Here is an 18,811-nt window from a genome sequence, read left to right on the forward strand (position 1 = left end):
AAAAGTGCAGAGATCAGCACGCAGTTGTCTGTCTCCATGACAGCAAAACACTAATTTTGTGGGCAGGGGAGTACTCGGGGAGATTTAAATTGAGAACCTTTTGGCTCTTGAAACCTGGTGGATAAACACTGGCTTTGCTCCTGGCAGATGTTCTTAGCACAACTCTTAAAGAAAGTAAGATGTGCAGCTGGGCTGCGACCCAGTGTGCAGGCAGTGCGGGGCGATGCGCTGGCACAGAGCGGGCTGGAGGAGAGATAGCTCTGCCTCTCTTCACAAAGTGCTTGAGAACTGGTGAAACAAAGGGCTAAATATGAGCCTGGCATCGTTGTGAATGTTTTAAATGGGATGTTAAACCAGAAAAAATTGAGAGACCGAGTCATTCTTTTTTGTCCCTTACGCTCTCTACTTGCCGTCTTTAGCTTGCCTCCGGTCACCATGCCCTCAGGCTTTGGCAGGTTTCCCAGCCCTCTTCCACCATCCGGCCACTGCAGCTGGAGACAGCAAGCTCTGCTGATGGCCACACTATCTCAAGAGGGTGGATGAAGACACTTTCCTCAATCCAGGACTAGATGATAACATTCTTTAAAAATAATGGGTCCTAGATTTTGCAAAGATCTTGTCACGCCTCCAACTGCACTTGGTCCTCTACGAAGCCTTATGCAGCGAAGTGTCCCAGCACTTGCTGTGATAAGGTGTAGAAATAGCTCACTTTTTTCAAGATGCAAAACAGTAATAACCTTGCTGGTTTATATTCCCGAGGCTGAATTATCTTCTTACATACTGCTGCCCATTCAGGTACTATGGATGCCTGCGTAGGTGAAAGGCAATGTTGTGTTTCTGTTGTTATACGTTCCTTCTAAGTTGCTGCCAAACTGGAAATTTAACTAAGATGCGTAAGTAGAGTTCCAGTCAAGCTGGCGAGGTCCCATTTGGATGCTGACTGTCAGGGTTATATTTTGATCCTTAGAGATGCTGAAATGTGTTTTGTGAGATGGAGTCAGGCAGTGGTCAAGGATACTTGAATCTTTTATGACTTATTTGATAAATGAATCTTTTACTGCTGTTGTAGCAATCAGGCTAATAGATTGAGTTTTCTGATTGCTTTCTGATAGCATTTAATAATTCCAAATGCTTAAGCACCTTCAAAGGTTTTGCTATCTGCAATACCAGAACTAAACATATTAAACAGAAATGAAAGTAAACCTTGCTTGTTTCTCCATGAGAAACATTTCCTATTTCATTTCTGAAGTGTTACCACCGTCTGCAGGATATTGGTATCGTGCTTAGGGAATGGCTTTACCTGGTAAAACATAACAGCTATTAGCACATTACAGGTTATGGTTTTAGGCACAAGGAAGTGCTCAAGTGCAGAATCCTGCCTAGATGTTGATCCAGCCCTTCGCAGAAATACGGTGATTTTCAGAGTTATAGAAGAGTGAAGGAAGAGAGTGAGCATGTGGCAACATGTTCACACCTTCTTTCCACCTGCATCTCCAACCTGTTGAAAGCCACGGGTGGTATTTCTCCAGGTTCATATTCTTCAATGGGCTCCCATCCTCCTCCAGATTAGTGTAACTCCATTTTTTGCACTCACAAGCTTTTTGTAACCTGTGGCAAGGAAGTCTAGAGATTTTCATAATCAGGTATCTTCTGCATGTTCACCATTTTGTCCAGTTGGAGAGCATCAAACAAAACTGGCAGAGACGATTATCCTGTTTGCCCTCAGTGTCCTACTTGGACTTTGTGGCTCTCTGTGGTGCCTCCGATGCGTTGTCTCTACTGGTCTGAAGCTGACTGGTGTGTTGAGTCTTTGTTGCCCTTCTCTGTCTCTCCCAGCTTCAGTCGATGCTGCTGGAGGTGGAGGGCACTGGACCCACACACCATGTGATGGATGGAGATGTTCGCTGCACAGTCCCAGTCACACAAGGAAAATCTCTTTTGTGTTGTTTGCTTCTCTTCTTATTTTGATGTTCCTGCTTTTAACAGTTACTGTGTTGATTTTTTTAAAAAGCTATCCTATCTATTAACCATATGGAAAAACATAATTTAAAATTCATTGTTCGGTAGGATTACATTTTTTTCCATGTGTGCCACTTCGTATTTATCCATAAATTAACTACCATCTTGCTGCCCTGTTGCTGCCCAGTGAGGTCCTTCTGAAGTTCCTCTGTCATCTTCAGATTTTTCTGTTCTAAAGAACTCTGTATCATCAACTACATTTTTCGTGTCATTATTCAAGCTCTTTACAGCTCATTACATCTATTATAGCTTCAGGATCTTTTTCCTGAGTGGTAATGGTTTGTTCAGAAACTACTATCATGGAAGTAAAGCAAGAACTGTTCTTCTCATGTTTATTTATCCACAGTGAATTTAATTTGCCATTATAGAAAATTATGTTGCTTTAAAAAACTGAAGATATTTATTTAAAACAGGTTTTGGTATGAAACAAAGTTAAAATCAAAATACAGTAATGAAACAGATGATCTGTTTTAAGACATGAAATCTTGACAAGTGTATTAAGGCCAGAACTTGCTATAATACCTGAGAATTTAAGTTGAGGTAAATGAAATACAGTATTTAAGAATGACATCATGTATTTCCAAAGCTTGAAAAAGATAGAGCATTAAGCTCATAAAAGTCACCAGACAAGCATCTAAAACAAGATTTTTGTCAAAATAATAAGACAGTTTTACAGCTATTTCATCTCAGCAGGAATTCAGTGGGGTTTTTGTTTCAGCGTTTTCATCTAGTTCAGCTCAAAGACAAGTTAATTGAAAGCTGAAAAACTATTTTGAAATAGGAAAGACAAAGTGTGATTTTTCTACACTAACACAGAAGTAGAAGTGGCATGTGAAGAGACCAGCTCTACTGGTTTTAATGTCTTAAAGAACCTTATGGTTAATAATGGCCAGTTCAACTCACTTGCTGTAAAAAATGCATATGTTAATAAACAAGAAACCTTTTCAATAGCAATCACATTTCATTAAGGATTTCATGAGTGTACAACCACAATAATTGCTTTTTTTTTTTGAAGTTGCTTTTGTGCTTTGTATCTGTAGTTTGACTCAAACACAGCTTGACCCAAATTACCTAAGAAAAAAGTCACAAGCAAATAACAAAACTTTAACTCACATTTTAAAATAGGAAATTATGAGCTACAATAAAAATTGCCAATCTGGATGTACAAATACAGTCTATCCCCCAGTCATCAGAAAGTACCATGTGGACCTATATCTTTTAAGCTGCAAAATGTTGTATTCTGGTGGATGCCAGCCAAGAAGAATGGGGTTTCTTTTAGTTCAAGTAAAATATGCAAAGTATGATTAAAATGAATTCATTTCTATCTGCACTTGGCAGGACTTGTTGAAACTGGTGAAAGTTGCAAGTGGTCAGGGTCAACTCATTAGGAGCGAGCTATTGCTGTGTGGGTACTTCAGCATCTTCTGGTGAGCTGCCAGCTCAGTGCACAGTTCTGCCTGGCTGATGAATCAAAATAGTCTCGTAATCTTACTTCCAAGTCTGCAAGCAAGATACGACAGCTAGAGAGTCACGCATGATGTCTGTCTATGGCAACAGATTAAAATCAAAGGGAACGGTTGAGTGACTTGAGTAATATAGTCTGGCTAAAGTCTTAATGCGATTTTGTAGCTATTCCATGTAAACCTTAGCATTGATAATGGAGGTCTCCTGATTGGGAAGGAACTGGGGATTCCTCTCTGGACAGTGCCTCTGACACCCTGAGCTTGTGTTTTTTTTGTTTTCAGGGACTCGGCAGAGATGTGCCAACGGCCGTCAGATGCCACAGCTTCCTCCGGGTGTCTTCCTCCAGCTTCCTCCTGGCGCACTGCTCCACATCCCGTGCTGAGAGCTCCCCGGAATTCAGCAGACTCCTCCCGGACTCTTTTGGCGCATCAGTCCAAGTCTCGGCCAGTGCAAATCCACATAGCCTCATTGACTGCAAAGGATGCCAATTAACAGCAACCATGGACCGAGTCTTGCTTATTCATACGTGTGTGTTTTAACTCTAATATAAAAGAAATGTAGTAATTGTTCACGTCAGTAATGGTGTCCCTTCTTCATCTACCCCTTCTGATGTATGAATTAGCTTTCTTGCTTCTCTGATGAGCTAAACAGGGTGGCCTTCTCGGAGGAGGATTCAATTAACATGCAAATATCAGATTGTATAGAGAATAGCTGCCACCTCTGTCTAGACCTTTGTGAACTTCATTCATAAAGCATTGTAAGCAAAATAATTGCTTCTTTTCTGAGGCTGAAATTGCCGAGTACATTATACTCGGTGCTCAGGAAGAAATTATCAATGTACTATCAGACAAAAAATCAGGAACTAATAGGAAACACACAATTTTATGTCAGGGAAATACAAAACAAGGTCATGCAATTTCTGCACATAATTGTGATAATGTGAGGCCTAATTCTGCAAGACCATGAAATTCACCCACTGAACAGGAGTCTTGATCATGAGGGTAATTCAGGAGTGGGCTCCTATTGAAACAACAATTATGAATAACATTCCTAACTAGATTTAAGTCAGGATAGCAAAGAACTGCGGTAAGCTTTTGGATAACACACACATTAGATTCGATCATAAGATGCATATATAATGACATTTAAACATTTCAGGGAGTCAGATGACTTGATCTGATCACATGTAGCTTTTTAAAGCAAATTATAACAGACCGCCTAATTAGGGAGATTGTATTTCAGTTGCTGATCTGAGGCATAGTTTTAGAATAGATGCTCTCACCCCAAATCATTAATATAGTACAATCAGGCAGACTTCTTTTGACTGAGTTATTTTTGTGGATGGACCAGATCAAGGAGATGGAGCTAGTCTTAAAACGCAGATTAAAAATGTAAAAAGAAAAAAAATCCTTTTTAGCAAAGAAAATATGAATAGAACTATATTGAAAATGGAGGCTGTTACATGCTGAAATTTTGTGTATTAAACTTGTTCAAGCTAAATATCTGTAATAGGGTTATCAGATTCAAAACAAGGCTTACGATGTCATTGCCATCAGAGCTAGTGCAGCTCTCCTGGTACTGCTTAGGCAGCCAGAACACTAACAAAGCTGATTCTTGAAAAGACGAGAGGAGGAGGAGGAAAAAATATCTTTTCTTGTAGAGCAGGATCAAGTAATGGCATGGGGTGAAAGAAGAGGGAAGGCCTAGACTGCTGCCGAGGCGCTGCCTGCCCTGCGGCTTGGAGCAGTTCCCAGTGTGCCATGCCCTTCCCTTGGGAGCTGCCCTCGCCGGGCGCTTGGAGCGGGATCACTTCAGATGCATCACGTTGTGCAAAGGCACGTGGGGAACAGACAGGATCCTCGCTGCCTGCCGCGGCAGGAGAAATGCTGGATGCATCTCCCCATGCACAGCTCTTGGAGGGGGCTGATTATCCCTTGGAGAGAGATTTTCATTGCTACTAGATTAATCTCATTATGCTTACTTGTGCCAGGCATTGATGAGTGCGTTTAAATGAAGACAAGACGTGCTCCTTTTTCAGGATTTGCTTACTGCCTAGGCACTGCTTGCCTTTCCCTGCCCTTCACCCACCTGTCGGTACCTGGTGGGAGTAGCCACAGCCTCCGTCAACTGAAACTGCAGCTTCTCACACAACGGGACCCCGAGTCAGGGCATCCAGATCCTGCCGTAGGGTAAACAGCAGCGTCTGGGTGGTAATATGTTACATAAACTATGGGGAAAAGAGATGTTAATATGATTATGAGATGTTTACCACTGCACTCCTGAATTTCAGAAACTAATACCTTCTGCATACGCACACCACTCTGTACCTGGGGCTATTGACAGAATTTTAATTTATATGTTAAATACCATGCACTGATAGTATTGGTGTGAATTTGCAGCAATTTTATTGTCTTTTATTACCAGCTCCAGAAACAAAGAATATTTTATGCTTGCATCTGCATTATTTGTAAGACGTTCTCCCTACATATCACAAGAATTTTATTTCTTCTCCCCGTCCATGTGCTTCTGCAATATAGCAGCCAGGTTTCACCATTTTCTTTCCCTTACTGTTGAAGATTAAATGTCCCAGATTCATATTTTTTCTTCCAAGTAAGACTGACCATGCGGTTTGATATTGTTTCTTTTCTGAAAGTATTAGATTTCTCAGCAGATAAAATACGGACACTATTAGATGGCATTGACTTTTTTAAAGCTGTAATTAGTAACTGATAAAATCAGTAATTGCAGACAATTTTAAGCAACGTTTCATCCTAATAATTCTTTGGCTTCGTCTGATACGGAAATTAATTTTACATAATGGGTGAAGATATATTTACAGAGTCATATCTTCTTCTGAGTTGTTGAGAAGAGAAGCTCTATTTTCTGTTTGAAGTTTGTTTCATTCTTTGCAGTAAGTGACTAAGGATATTATTTGGCTCTGTGTGTTAAAATTTTGTGCAGTGAAAGACCTGGGTAATCTTCTGTATAGTTATTACAGTCACGCTGTGCAAGTTTTATAACTCTGTGAGGGTCTGCAGGAGGGAATCAGTAGGCATGACAGTCTGCAAGAGGCGATCAGAAGCTGATGCTGCTTGGCTATTCGAAGGTGGGTGTTTGCAGGGGTTTGTTCTTAGAGACAGCAACACCCTGATGTACAACCGTGAGACCTCGTGAAGATGAAGTTGTGAAGGCAGAGTGGCAAAATAGCTTCTGAAGTGCTGAAATCCTCCACTAAGGCTGTGACAGCAACTAGAGAAAGCACGTGTGGCTGAGGATGAGGGTGGTGTGATGAAGCCGCCTTGCCCAGGGGTTGTGTTGTGTAGATAGGTTCAGAGCCAACTTGGGTGTGTGTGATTGGGGATGGTCCAGCAGCTTGTAATCTGCAAGGAGGAAGGTTTACATGAAAAGCTGAAACAACGTCTAGCAGATCTCCAAGACAGAGGCACCATTTTTTTCTCCTTTACCATAGGTGGCTGGGTAGAATAGATCTCCAAATCCAGATAAACTGGTGTCCCAGGCTCGTCTGGAAAGGAAATGAAGATACTCACGAAGTGGAGGACAGAGTTCTCACTCTTCTTCAGAGACAAATGTCTGGGTCCACACGTGTGAAAGAGGACTGGGGTAGGAAGGGCAGCCTGCAGCATCAGGGTCAGGGCAGGACATGAGCCAAAGACTGCAGATATTGCTGTTACTGAAGTGGGAGCAATGGCACCTGCTTCTGTGAAGAGTGGAGATGGAAAGAATGAGCTGGGGAGAAGTTGTGCTGGTAATACAGAAGTAATATTGTTGATTGATATTGTTGCCACACTCAAAGGGCAAAGCTTAGGGCTCTGCTGTGTTGAGTGGTAGGTAAACATGTAATTGCCATCAGCAAATGAGAGCAAATGTCATCTTTGCTTTGAGGTGAGAACCCCTTTCTAATTAAGAGTAAACTAAAGCCCATGACAGGCCCAAATTACTTGGAAATGTCATGTTCTGCAGAGTGGTGCAGGGTAGAGACCTACCTTTTTGGGTAATTGAGCAAGGGATTCCTGAGCTATAACACATAACCATGAAAGGTCTTCCTTCAGCTTGTGACTTAGTCTTTCAGTTTTTGCCTTTCAGAAGTTTGAACCAGGGCTCAAAATGACTAGTGGCAACAGAAATTGACGTTTTTCTGGCACTTAGTGTAGATAAAGCTTGCTAGGTTCTAATTTTGTATGTTACTGAATATGAAGACTATTACAGATAACCTGTATTTCATCAAGGCTTAGCTTTTCTCTGTGCCTGCAGATTCTTGGAGGAGAAGGACACTTCATGTTGTACAGCTGTGCAGACTTAGAGTTCCTAAACAATTTCGTTTTCCACTCCTGTTTTCAGTTGCGTCTGCTTAGTCAAACAGCCTTGAATCCAAGTGGATTACGTATTACACTGCCTATCCCAGAGCTCGGTGGCTTTGCAGGCTTCAGCAAAGCTGATCCAGCAGATCTGGAAAAAGTCTGACACAAGCCAGTTTAATTTCCTTAAGTCAGAATTCTTGGAGCTCTTTAACCCAAACTGCAGTGCCTTGGTTTTGAGCAGGAATTGAAGCTCAGTAGGAGGGTTTGATTTGCAGCTGGATCAGTTTTCAGTCTTCCCTCTCACCCAAATCTGGCCAAGATATAAACCTCTGAAAAAAAAAAAAAATCACTATTTCACTTACGCTTTAGATATATAGTGGTAAGTTCTTGGATGATTTCATCTCCAAACCCAAGGGTTCAGCCCAGCATAGTCTCTGGAGCTCTTCCTTTGTAACTGGGCGTTGGAGCCAAGAGCAAAGAAATGCTACACTTGCAGTTGAAGCATACGGATGCATAAGGCAGAGCTGTGAAAAGCAGATGAAGATGAGGCAGACTAGTGAGTGGGGAACAGATGTAAAGATAGACAGGGTAATCTGGGTGATAGGAGTAGGAGCAGGGTAAAAAGCATGGGAAGGAGCTGGGATACGAAGCAAGAGAAGATGGTGGGGAGGCAAGTGGGTCTGTGACCAATGGGACATATAACCTTCCAAGATCAAATTCAGGATGAGTGGATTTCTTTAGCATCTTCCCCAGCAAATGGACTAGAAATAATGTCAGGTAAAATTGACACAGAAGGGAAGAATTTTCTGTCCCTGCTATAGCTTAATTTGAGGGGATCCACAGATTGAAACAGCCCAGCCTGGGTAAGGACTGCTTTGGGGTGGAGCATAGAGACACCTGAGGTGCCCCATACACACAAGAGACAACAGGCCAATGCATCAGAGGGAAGCAGAAAAGCACTGAGACGTTTCAGTGGAAAGCCTTCTCTGCTGCAGGACAAGGCCACCCCCGGGCAATGCGGCCACAGCATTAAGCAGACTAGTCTCTAGTGATAGCGTTTGAATAGTGCTGTTGAAATGCTAGCAGACGCGTTTCAGAACACTCTAATATCTTATATAATATCAGCCAAGGACTGAGTTGCTTTGCCAAGCTTCACCAAGACAACTGGGTCAGACTGGCAGAGCACATCATAGCATGGATGCATGATACTTCAAGAGAGACAAGTACAGGAGAGAGGAGATATTGAACTTAATATCTTTTGTATTAACACCGGCTGCACAAAATAAAGAGCTCTGCATGCTTCCACGCCAAACCTGAAACAGTCCATTCACATCTGTATGGCCAACCCTAGCACTGATTTGGCTTCTGGGTTAAGGGGCTGCTCATCTCCTACAGGAGAGACAGCTTGGGTGGCAATGTAAGGGCTGTGAAGGGTTGTCAGCACTTGAGCAGGGTCGATGTGGAGATGCAATGAATGGATCGGGCAGGTATTAAACTCAGTGGGTAGTTAAGGGACGTTGATCATAGGAAAGTGGCAGTCCTGCAGCTTGAGCACAGGCTGGGTGTGATACCTTGGCTGGGATCAAAAGAAGTGAAAGACTGGGGGAGAAGTGAGCGATGCAGCTGAGTCATGCAGGCAGGAGGCTGGAGGGGGGTGCTTTGTACTTCCATTCAGAGCCAGGGAGATGTGAGCAGCAGTATTGCAGATGTGAATGACTGATGCAGGCTTGTTTTGAAGAAGCAGCCTTGAGTCTTTGCAAAATGTTTGTTGGAAGTAACATTTGTAAGAGCAATACATTTCCAATACAAGATTAGCACTCTTGAATCCAACAGAGGAGGCTTCTGTGAAAGTTGATTTGTCTTGCAGGGAGCTCAGGGGTGCACCCTTGTTGGGGCATGGGGGCCAGGAGACAACCCAGCAGTCTGGGCAGGCCCCCTGCGCAGTGGTGCAAGGGGCTGCCGGCTCTCAGAGCTGTTTGAGTGCGGTCGTGACATTGTACAGAGCAGGGACCTTTCCCTGTGCTCACAGTTGCATCCTGAGTTTGACCACCTCGATGGGATGCAATATGAATGATCCCATGGTTGCTGAATTCTTGTTTGTAGAACTGCTAGAAAGTCATAATGAATTTGCAAGAGTAAACTCAAATAATTGAACTTACTCATTTGGAAATTTTTCCTGAAGCCTCGTTTGACTTCTCTGTGCCTTTAGCATATGCATATCCTGTCAGTGCCAAGAGAAATTCTATATGCAGGTCATGAAACAGACCTTTGGATGGCCTCTCTGGGGAATGCAGAGGTATTTGAAACAAGACTGGAAAACATACTCCTCTAGGGCAATGCTTTTCTGGCAGACAGATGGCCTAAATGGCCGTTTTTGATCACCACATTAACATGAAAAAGTGTGTCAGAGTCTTACTGTTAAAACTGAGTAGGATCCAGAAGTCCCAAATTTTTGATTTTGCAGAAATATATAACTTTAAACATCAATATTAACAATATATTAACATAAATTTCATATTGACTATTGAATGCTGCTTCATCCAGACTTACAGGGAGTCTAAAATGAGGCACAAGTCTGTGGCCCTCTTCCTTGCAGGCTTGGTCCCCAGGCTGGGACCAAGCTCAGGGTTTGCTTCCTGCGGACTGAAGGAAGGAGCTGGCGCATACCAGGGTCCTAACATGGACGTGGGCAATGTCTGGGTCACTCTATGTCCAGCGGAGCCTGACAGACATTGTGTGTATCACAACAGGACTCTTCTTGCCTTGCAAAAGTCTGCTTGAAAGAAATTAGCCCTGAGACACACTTTCAGTGGAGAAATGATGTGCTCAGCCCTCACAGAGAACAGGGTTCACGCACTTTCCTAGAAACACAGTTTTCATTGGGCAGCGTTCGCTGTCAGTGTTATTTATTTACCTTGGAAATACGATTCTGTAGCTCTGGTCTGGTTCTTCATATAAGAAGATAAATTATGAGCTTCAGAGTCTGAGTCAGGGCAGGTAAATAAGTCTGAGAGGGTGTGCAAACCGTTTCTGATGGTGTCTGCATCATATTTCTATAAATGCTCATTTCAATCTTGATACCATCAACATCATATAGGCTATTGCAGCAGTATCGTGTACCCAGAATAAAAAAAAAGAAAAGAAATAAAAGGCATCTCTTTGGAGCTGATATTTACTTTTCCCTCTTCTTTTAGGCTTGTGGGTTTTGTATTACTCATTTAATTCTGTAGTCACTTTTCAGGAGCTCCTGCAAGGGGATTTTGCCTCCTCCTCTTCGCTGGGAAGAAGGCTATGCAGGGAGTTTCCAGCTGTGTTCAAGTACTGTGCAAACATGAACTTTGAAAGAAATCTGTCTTTTTAAAAGGCGAGAGCCAGACATCTTTGCACAGAGTTGCAGGAAATGATGGATGAAGTTTGGAAGCTCGTTACAAACATGAGTGGTTCTGCTGCCTGATCTGTTTTCTTTGTACTTAATTGTGGCTTAGCTTTAAATGAAGCTAAATGCTAGAGCTGTCAATCTAGCACAGAAATGGTACAAAATCTGGGAATTTGGCTGCAGAACTCATGTTGCTCAAGGCAGCCTGCATTCGTAGTCTGAGAAAAAGGTAGCCCATCTTGGTTTTCCCACAACACACAGAGTCAGCCGTTTGGGTGATGTATATGCTGCTGTCTGCTGTACGTGTTGGTGATACTTTCCACGTAGAAAATGCCATCAGTGTGAGAGATACTCACTGCCAACACATTGACATGGAAAGCCTGCTGCAATTTGAACAGAAATATCCTAGGAGATTCTCAGCTATGTTGAATGAAGGAAGGAAGAATAGATCAAATGATTTTTTCTAAGCTCAGTTAACTCCACGAGAACAGGACACAGCTGTGAATCCCTTAAAGGCAGTACACATTCTCTGCCAAGTTAGAAGGCAATTATTCTTCATAAATCTGTCTTCTTAAAATCAAGCAGATCGATTGTCTCGTCCACCCTTTGCCTATGCAAGCACCCGGAAAGGCTCTTTTAGTACCACCTACGACTAAGTACCCCGCTGATCAGGAGAGCCACACCATGAAGTCGATGAAAGCCCTGTCAACCCTGCGTATCCCTTTATAATGGTGGATGTAAAGGTATGTTCAGATTTTTAATTTTTTAACCAAGAATTATCTGTGCTGTTCTTAAATATTATCTTTGCTTTAGGTATCTGACCTCTATGCAAAGAAACAGGATTCTCCTAAAAATGTATTGTCTGGCTAATAGGCAGAGAAGTGTTGCAAGAAGACAGGACAGTTTCCTTATGTACACTGTCATGGTTTCGTCAGCATAGGGTTTCCAGAACCGTGCTAAACTGGCTTGGTTACAAGACAGTCAACTCCTAATAGCCCTGGTCTGCCAGATCACCCTGGCTCTGAAAGTCAAAGTGGCTTCTGCCCTTTCTGGTGACCTGTAATCATGGCTAGACGTTTAGCAGATAAAGTGAAGGCAAGCATTGCTTGGTGCAGCCCGGTGCAAAGCCTATGTGAAAACATGTGTGAGACTCGGGAGAATCGGTTGCCTTCAGGGCTTTAAGGTGCTCATTATGATCTGAGTAACGTGCTAGTCTTGATGGTTTTCACTTTTTTTTCAGATAGGGAGAAAGCTTTGCAGTCTTTGTAAAGTGCTTTTTGAGACTGTACTGATTACAGCCATTACTGCTCTGGTGCGTCTTCTCTGGCTGGCATTTGGCAGATTTACTAAGGCCCTGAAAAAACAACAAACTATGAGAAAGGGAAAGGAGTCAGCATAAATTGTCCTCTCCTACGCTGCAGTGGCGCAGCAGTGAAAGAAAGGGTGTTCATTTATCTTTTTTTTTTTAAGACTGTGCTGGTATATGTACCTCGTTTGCCTTCTGTTCTAATGAAACAAAGCAGGTAAATGAGATGTTTGTCGTTATCAACCAGCCTCTAGAACACAGCTAGAGACATGAGTCAAGGAAAGCTGCGGGTTGGGATGTGGTGTGCAACAGACCCAGCAGCGAGTCCTGGACCAGCTGCTTGGTGGCACTAGGTAGGACTAGGGTAGGCTGGGCAGACACACTAATTGTTGCCAACTTAAATCCAGGGGAAAAGTGTATTCTAGGTATGAAGAAGTACGGGAAATTCTGCTGTCACTTAGGAAACTTCTGGTTTACCTCCATTGGGATTGTACATGGATCTCTGGGGTATTAGTTCCACCCATGATCCCAGTATAGCTAAAGTTGGGTGAGGTTGCCCAGACCCTCATCCCGTTGAGTTCTGAAATTTCAGGATGGAGATATTTCCCTAGGCAATTTTTTCCAGTGTTTGACTACCCGCCCTCATGATGAAAATCTCTTCCTCATTTCTAAGTGGAATTTCCCTCACTGCTTCTGTGACCACTGTCCCTCGTCCTCTTGTGATGTGCCTCTGTGAAGAGTCTGGCTTTGTCCTTCTCTGTCACCCACCATGCTATTAGGCAGCGGGAGGCACTGCTGCTTCCCCCAAAAATAGCAAATGAAGGAACCAGAACTGAGCCAACATATTCATAATAGCTTCTGGGGGACTGAAAGACCATGTGAATCTCAATTTGTGAATCATTTCTGCTAAAAAATGCAGAACGAATTCAGAAAAGTCGACGGCTTGGCATTGGCACTTCCAGGGCAGGAACTTGAGGGTTTTTTCTTTCACCTTGACTTTGAAGAGACCTAGACGTTGACAAGGGGTGGCGGGAGAGAAAAGGCTTAAACAACCTGGAAACTGAACTGAAATATTGCTCTTGTTTTGACAAAACTGTAATTTGTTGTTGATATTTTAGTTCCACAAAAACTGGAGACAAAAGTTTTGAGTGTCACTTTCCCAGCTCCCAAGGAGACCGGAGAACAGCTTGCTGGTGACTTCATGGGGGCTTTGCTCCAAAAGTGGCAGGGTGTCACTGGGCTTAGACAAGAGTGCTTCCACTTTCTCCCAACATCTCCACTGTGGTGTTGGCCAGTATAGCTGCATTTTTAAACCCTAGAAATGTGGAACACTGGAACACTGCAGCTCCGAATCCTCTGATAAATCACAGGAAAACAGGGCTAGAAAGATTCACAAGGGCTCATTCAATCTTTTCTCCAGCCTCAAGGCAGGTTGTATCACTTTATCGTCTCTAACAGCCACTTGTCTGACCTGTTCATAGTGTGATGGAAATTTCAATCCCCTCCAGCAGTCCAGTCCAGCGGTTTGCTGCCCTTACCTGTAGAAATTTTTTTTCCTATGCACACTCTGACTCTTACTTGCTTTAATTTAAGCCCATTGCTCCTGTTCACCACAGATACCCCCCTCTCTTTAAGACAAGATTTTACATAGCTGGAGGATTCTGTTTCCCTTCAGGCTTCCCATATTTAGGCTAAACCCCAGTTCAGCCAGCCTCTGCTGTTTTCCACCTCCCTGCTCCACAGCTGGGCTCCCTGCAAGTGCCGCTCCTCAAGCCATGGTGCATCACTCTGGGTGGTGTGGAAAGGTAATTTCCCATTGTATGGGCTCTGCTTGTCCTTTATCTACCCTAGAACATCTGTCTTCTCCACAACAATGTGACGTTGTTGATTCATGTTCACTCTGCAATCCATAACCACCCTCTCAGACCTGTTTTTGGCAGAGCTGCCACAGCTGAACCCAGCCTGTGTTTGCACAGCTGATTGTTCCTGCCTACCTCACACGCGTCTCTACTGAACCACATCTTTTTTTCCAGGCCTTTTCCCAAACTTGTCAGCATCGTTTTGAATTGTCATCCTGCTCTCCTCTGTGCCCGCAGCTCCTGCTTGCTTTGCCTTGTCTGTAAGCTAATAAGCATACTCTCCATTTCTTCATCCTCTGTACCCTTATCAGATGCTCTTCTCTTCAACTGACCCTAATGGTTTGGACACAAGGGGAATATATGATGCTTTACCTGCCACCCACTTAACAGCTTAAGAGCTCTAAAGAGCTGAGTCTCATAGACGTGGCCTTTTGTTCCCCTTGCAGCAAGAACCCCACAGCAGAGCTGGATGCATTTTTGATTGATAAAGAAATCCTTGCTTCCTCTCCAGTTGCTTTGTGTGGTGTCAAACAGCCCCTGCACTTATAACTGAAGGAGATGATATCTGCTTATAACACATGCCTCCTCTTATGCACATTTTCAATTGAAAGAATGGCCTGGGCTTATAGGAGAGCCTTTTGTTTTGAAGGATGCCAATGCTCTTAATAAATGAAGTCTATAGAGAATCACGGCTCCCTACTATGAAAAGAGCACTTCTTTGATAGCATGCTATGACTGTATCCAATAACTTCATACGGGGAATGAATAATGCCATAACAAGGAACCCACAGAAACAGAAGCTGACACAGGACAGACCCCTCTGCCATTCTGCACGTGTCTTTGGCCAGGACATAAAACCGGCAGCATCTGGTTGTGTGCCACCAAGAGTCACGCTGAAACAGGGCTTTGGAGATTAGAACAGCTCTTCTAGAGCAGTGATTATGTCCCTGTTTGTGAGCAGCCTGCCACCCCTGGCTTGCATAAAACTGAATTCTCAGGTGATCTGTGGCTGTTATTTAAAAAAGCCAATAAACTTCTGCCCTTCTGTGGGTACACCCTTTTACCAGAGAGCACCATGGAAAGGCCAGAGTCTGTCCCAGAGAGCCCTGTGTGGAGCCTTGGGGAGCCCACTGCAATGCCAGAGGCACTGGAGTTGCCAGCCATAAACCAGTCACCCAACATTGGTTCCTCCAGCATTCAGTTAAAACATGCCCAGTATGCAGCAGGACTACATGTGTTAGCCTGTGAACTGTAAAAATCCCACACCTCCCTACGTGAGGGTGGTGAGTTAAACAAACATTCCCAAGGATTCAACATCTTAAACTGGAAACTGTAATGAGTAGCTTAAAAACTGGGGAGCTGGAAGAAACTATCTGTTTGATTGCTGGTCACTCAGGGCTCAGGGTTAGTGTTTGCAAACTTGCCATGAAAAATACAGACTAGAACTATGACTGGTTTGAAAACCGAAGGTCTGCATTCGCGAGCAACGCGTGAGTTCCAGCGTCTGGAGCTTTGAAAAAAGCCCAGATGTGATAAGGTCTTCAAACAAATGCACATTTTATAGAACCAGTTGTAACACAGTAGACATGATAGTGGAAGCAGGGTGGGGGGAAGCTGGTTAAACTAGTGTTATAAGAAAATATTTCAGAAAATACCACTCCCTGTTTACAGCAGGGGCAGGAATGCTAACCTGAAAAAATTTCACTCCTTTCTTTTATGCTTTCTATATTAAGAAGTGCTATTTTAGATTTCTACTTGCTTCATCAATCTAACTACAGGGTCTGCTTTCTTTCCCTGGGCTGAATCCATCCCGGGAGGAACTCTGTGGAAGGCTACGCAGTTCTGATGAGTGTGAATTTGACCCACTGTGCTTGGTTGTCCTACTAATGATTCCTTCTTGGGTCCAAGCGCTCTCCTGATTTGTACTATAATTATCCTAAAACTAGATTTTTCTGAATTTCATTCCCTCGTAGCTTTTTATAGTTCTGGGAATTAATTATTCAGAGCTGTGGAAGTTCTCTGCAGCGCTTTTCCCCAGCTTTCATGGACACAGATGCATTTGGCTCATGTAGAGTGAAGCATGCGCTGGCGCTGCAGACAGGGACGAGGGAGTGACTTTGGCCAAGTGCTAAACACACTGCATCCTGTGTTTTCTTCTCTGACACCATCTTCTGAGGCACTGATAACCTCTGAGCCTATTTTCTCCCTGGCATTTGTAGGCTTTAAAGTCTCCCTTTACCTGTTACAGATTGATGCCACCTGTAGCATCATGGGGCAGGTGGGGCTGTGACGAGCGTGAGGACCAGCGTGGCTGCAGAACTGGGCACTGCCAAAAACACCCCACATTTCGGCTGGAATGGGAGTGAAGTGGAGCAGGGGTGCAGCAGGGAGGCTGAAGGGGACAGACTTCTAGCCCGGAACCAGAAGCTGGGGAGGAGTTGGCAATCTCATTTTGTTGGCTGGGAGCGAGCAGGCGTGCGGTCGGGGATGGCTGGGCTCTGGGGGACAGGTCAGAGGGGTATCTCTCTGGGGTGCAGGCTGAAGGACACATCTCCTTACAGCCCTAAGGCTTTGTTTGAATTTCACTTGAGTTGGATGTTATGAGGCATGTTTGGAGGGCATAGAAACACCAAAGCACAGACCTATGAAGCTGCTGCCAGCACAGCTCCTCCAGCTTCCTCGCCTGGGGACAGAGCAGTCTGCCTGGGGAGCTGCAGCCCCTTCTTTCACCAAGCCCTTTCTCCTGGAGGTTGCCACTCATGTGCTGGGGGTTTCCACCACATGAGGTGGTGGAAAAGGGTCCATGCCTCAGCCGCAGGGCTCTAAGCAGGACCCCACTTCCCCTGCGGTTGGCTCTGCAGAGGCAACACAGCAGTGGAAAATGAGATTGAGCCTCTTCTGCCTCCCACATCCTTGTCTGGGTAAGTGCAGAGTGTGTACTTTAATTAGCGATGATACATGAGGGAGACAGGAGATGAAGCAACGTTCAAATTAAGTATCTGCAGAGCTGGTGAGAAGGTAAATATGAGCTCCCGGACTTGGGGGATTTTTTTCAGTCCCTTCTTCCACAGCAACAGTTTGAGTTTTAATTTAAAAAGCAAAGAAATCATTGTTGCAGCATTTTTTTTCCCCCAAACACACCAACTTTGATGTCCACCTTCACAGGCCCCTGGGTTCTACGGCGTTACAAAACCCAGGCAGGGTTAGCTGGGCTCCTACTGTGGATGGGGGCCCAGTCGTGTGTCCCCCCCAGCTTTGCGTCAGCCAACGGGGTGCTGCTCCCATGCTGCAAGCCCACAGGGAGGGCAAACCCACGCCTGCACGGCACCCCCAGCCCTCCTGCAGCACATCGCCCTGTAACAGAAGCAAAACACACTAGGTTTGGGGTCTTTACTCAGCAACGGAGTCTTCAGCAACCTGCCCAACTCCTCTCTTCCATCGCTTTACACTGCCGGGGGGGGCTCTGGGTGCACCTCTGCCCCCACCCCTGCATGCATTTCTGCTCCCACGATCGGGAAGCACTGCTCACAGCCGTGTTCTTTGTACCGCTGCCCATCACAGGGACATCTGAACGCCTCATCCTTCACCCTCAGCATCCTCTTCCCGGCTGGCATGGACGGGGGCTTCAGACTGAAAGCAGGTGGGATGCTGAACACAAATAGTACACCTGTCAGGAGGATAAATGAAGGTTTATTGAAGAAAAAGTTAACCTTACATTTCAAAATTGTTGTTTCTGAAGCTCTTGACATCCTCTCTGCCCTTTATGACAGATTTTTTGCTTGCTTTTGTAAATAATACAGTATTTAATTATTGGACAAAGCATGCTCCATAGTGAAATATGGTTTCCAATGCATTTTAAACTGGTAAATACCAAGTATTCACACCCCCTTTGCTACGATTTCACTTTAATAATGATTTTGGTGTTTCAGTATGAGTCAGGCGACAACACAGGAATTGCTGAAGAAATTTCACTGAAAACCTTTCTGAAAAACCAATTATGAGTCAGAAGAAATACAGTTGAATTTTACTGGTTCAGGCCTGCCTTGGTTGGGTCTGTAATTTCAGAAACCGAATTCCACATCTGGAATTGTCTACAGCTTGGCTATTAATAGGATGTCTGTATTTTTGTTTCAACTCCACCACCAAGGGATGGGACCTGCCTTGGGGCAGGAGGCGGCTGCCAGTGCCCACCACTGCCTAGCAGCGAGGACCCACTAGAATGGGAGATTTCCTGCAGAGATGACTCAGAAAAAGCAACCTTTTTTCCAATGGAAAAATGCATTGTGAATGTGAAAGAAAACCGTAAAGAGAAGTAGCCAGGAGAGGAAGACACTGGAAGACCCCAAAGGCTCCAGGGTCCTTACTTTTTGCCTTCTGCCCCTGCTAGTGTAACTTGTTTACTTCCCTTTTAATTACCAAAAATTGGATTTTATATGCCATTAAAGGCTGGCTGTTCCAAACAGGAGCC

At 44.2% G+C, this 18,811-nt stretch overlaps 1 protein-coding gene across 1 annotated transcript in view; it reads left to right on the forward strand.

Annotated features, from left to right (window-relative positions):
* The first annotated feature begins 11,747 nt into the window (after positions 1-11,747).
* The window catches only part of HPCAL1 (hippocalcin like 1), an 82,918-nt gene continuing 75,854 nt past the window's right edge, over positions 11,748-18,811 (forward strand). Inside the window, exon 1 of the mRNA XM_075414831.1 lies at positions 11,748-11,921. The gene's annotated coding sequence lies outside the window, so the exon portion shown is untranslated. The remainder of the gene's footprint in view (positions 11,922-18,811) is intronic.

The sequence above is a fragment of the Opisthocomus hoazin genome, chromosome 2 (genome assembly GCF_030867145.1).
Source record: "Opisthocomus hoazin isolate bOpiHoa1 chromosome 2, bOpiHoa1.hap1, whole genome shotgun sequence".
Classification (NCBI taxonomy): domain Eukaryota; kingdom Metazoa; phylum Chordata; class Aves; order Opisthocomiformes; family Opisthocomidae; genus Opisthocomus; species Opisthocomus hoazin.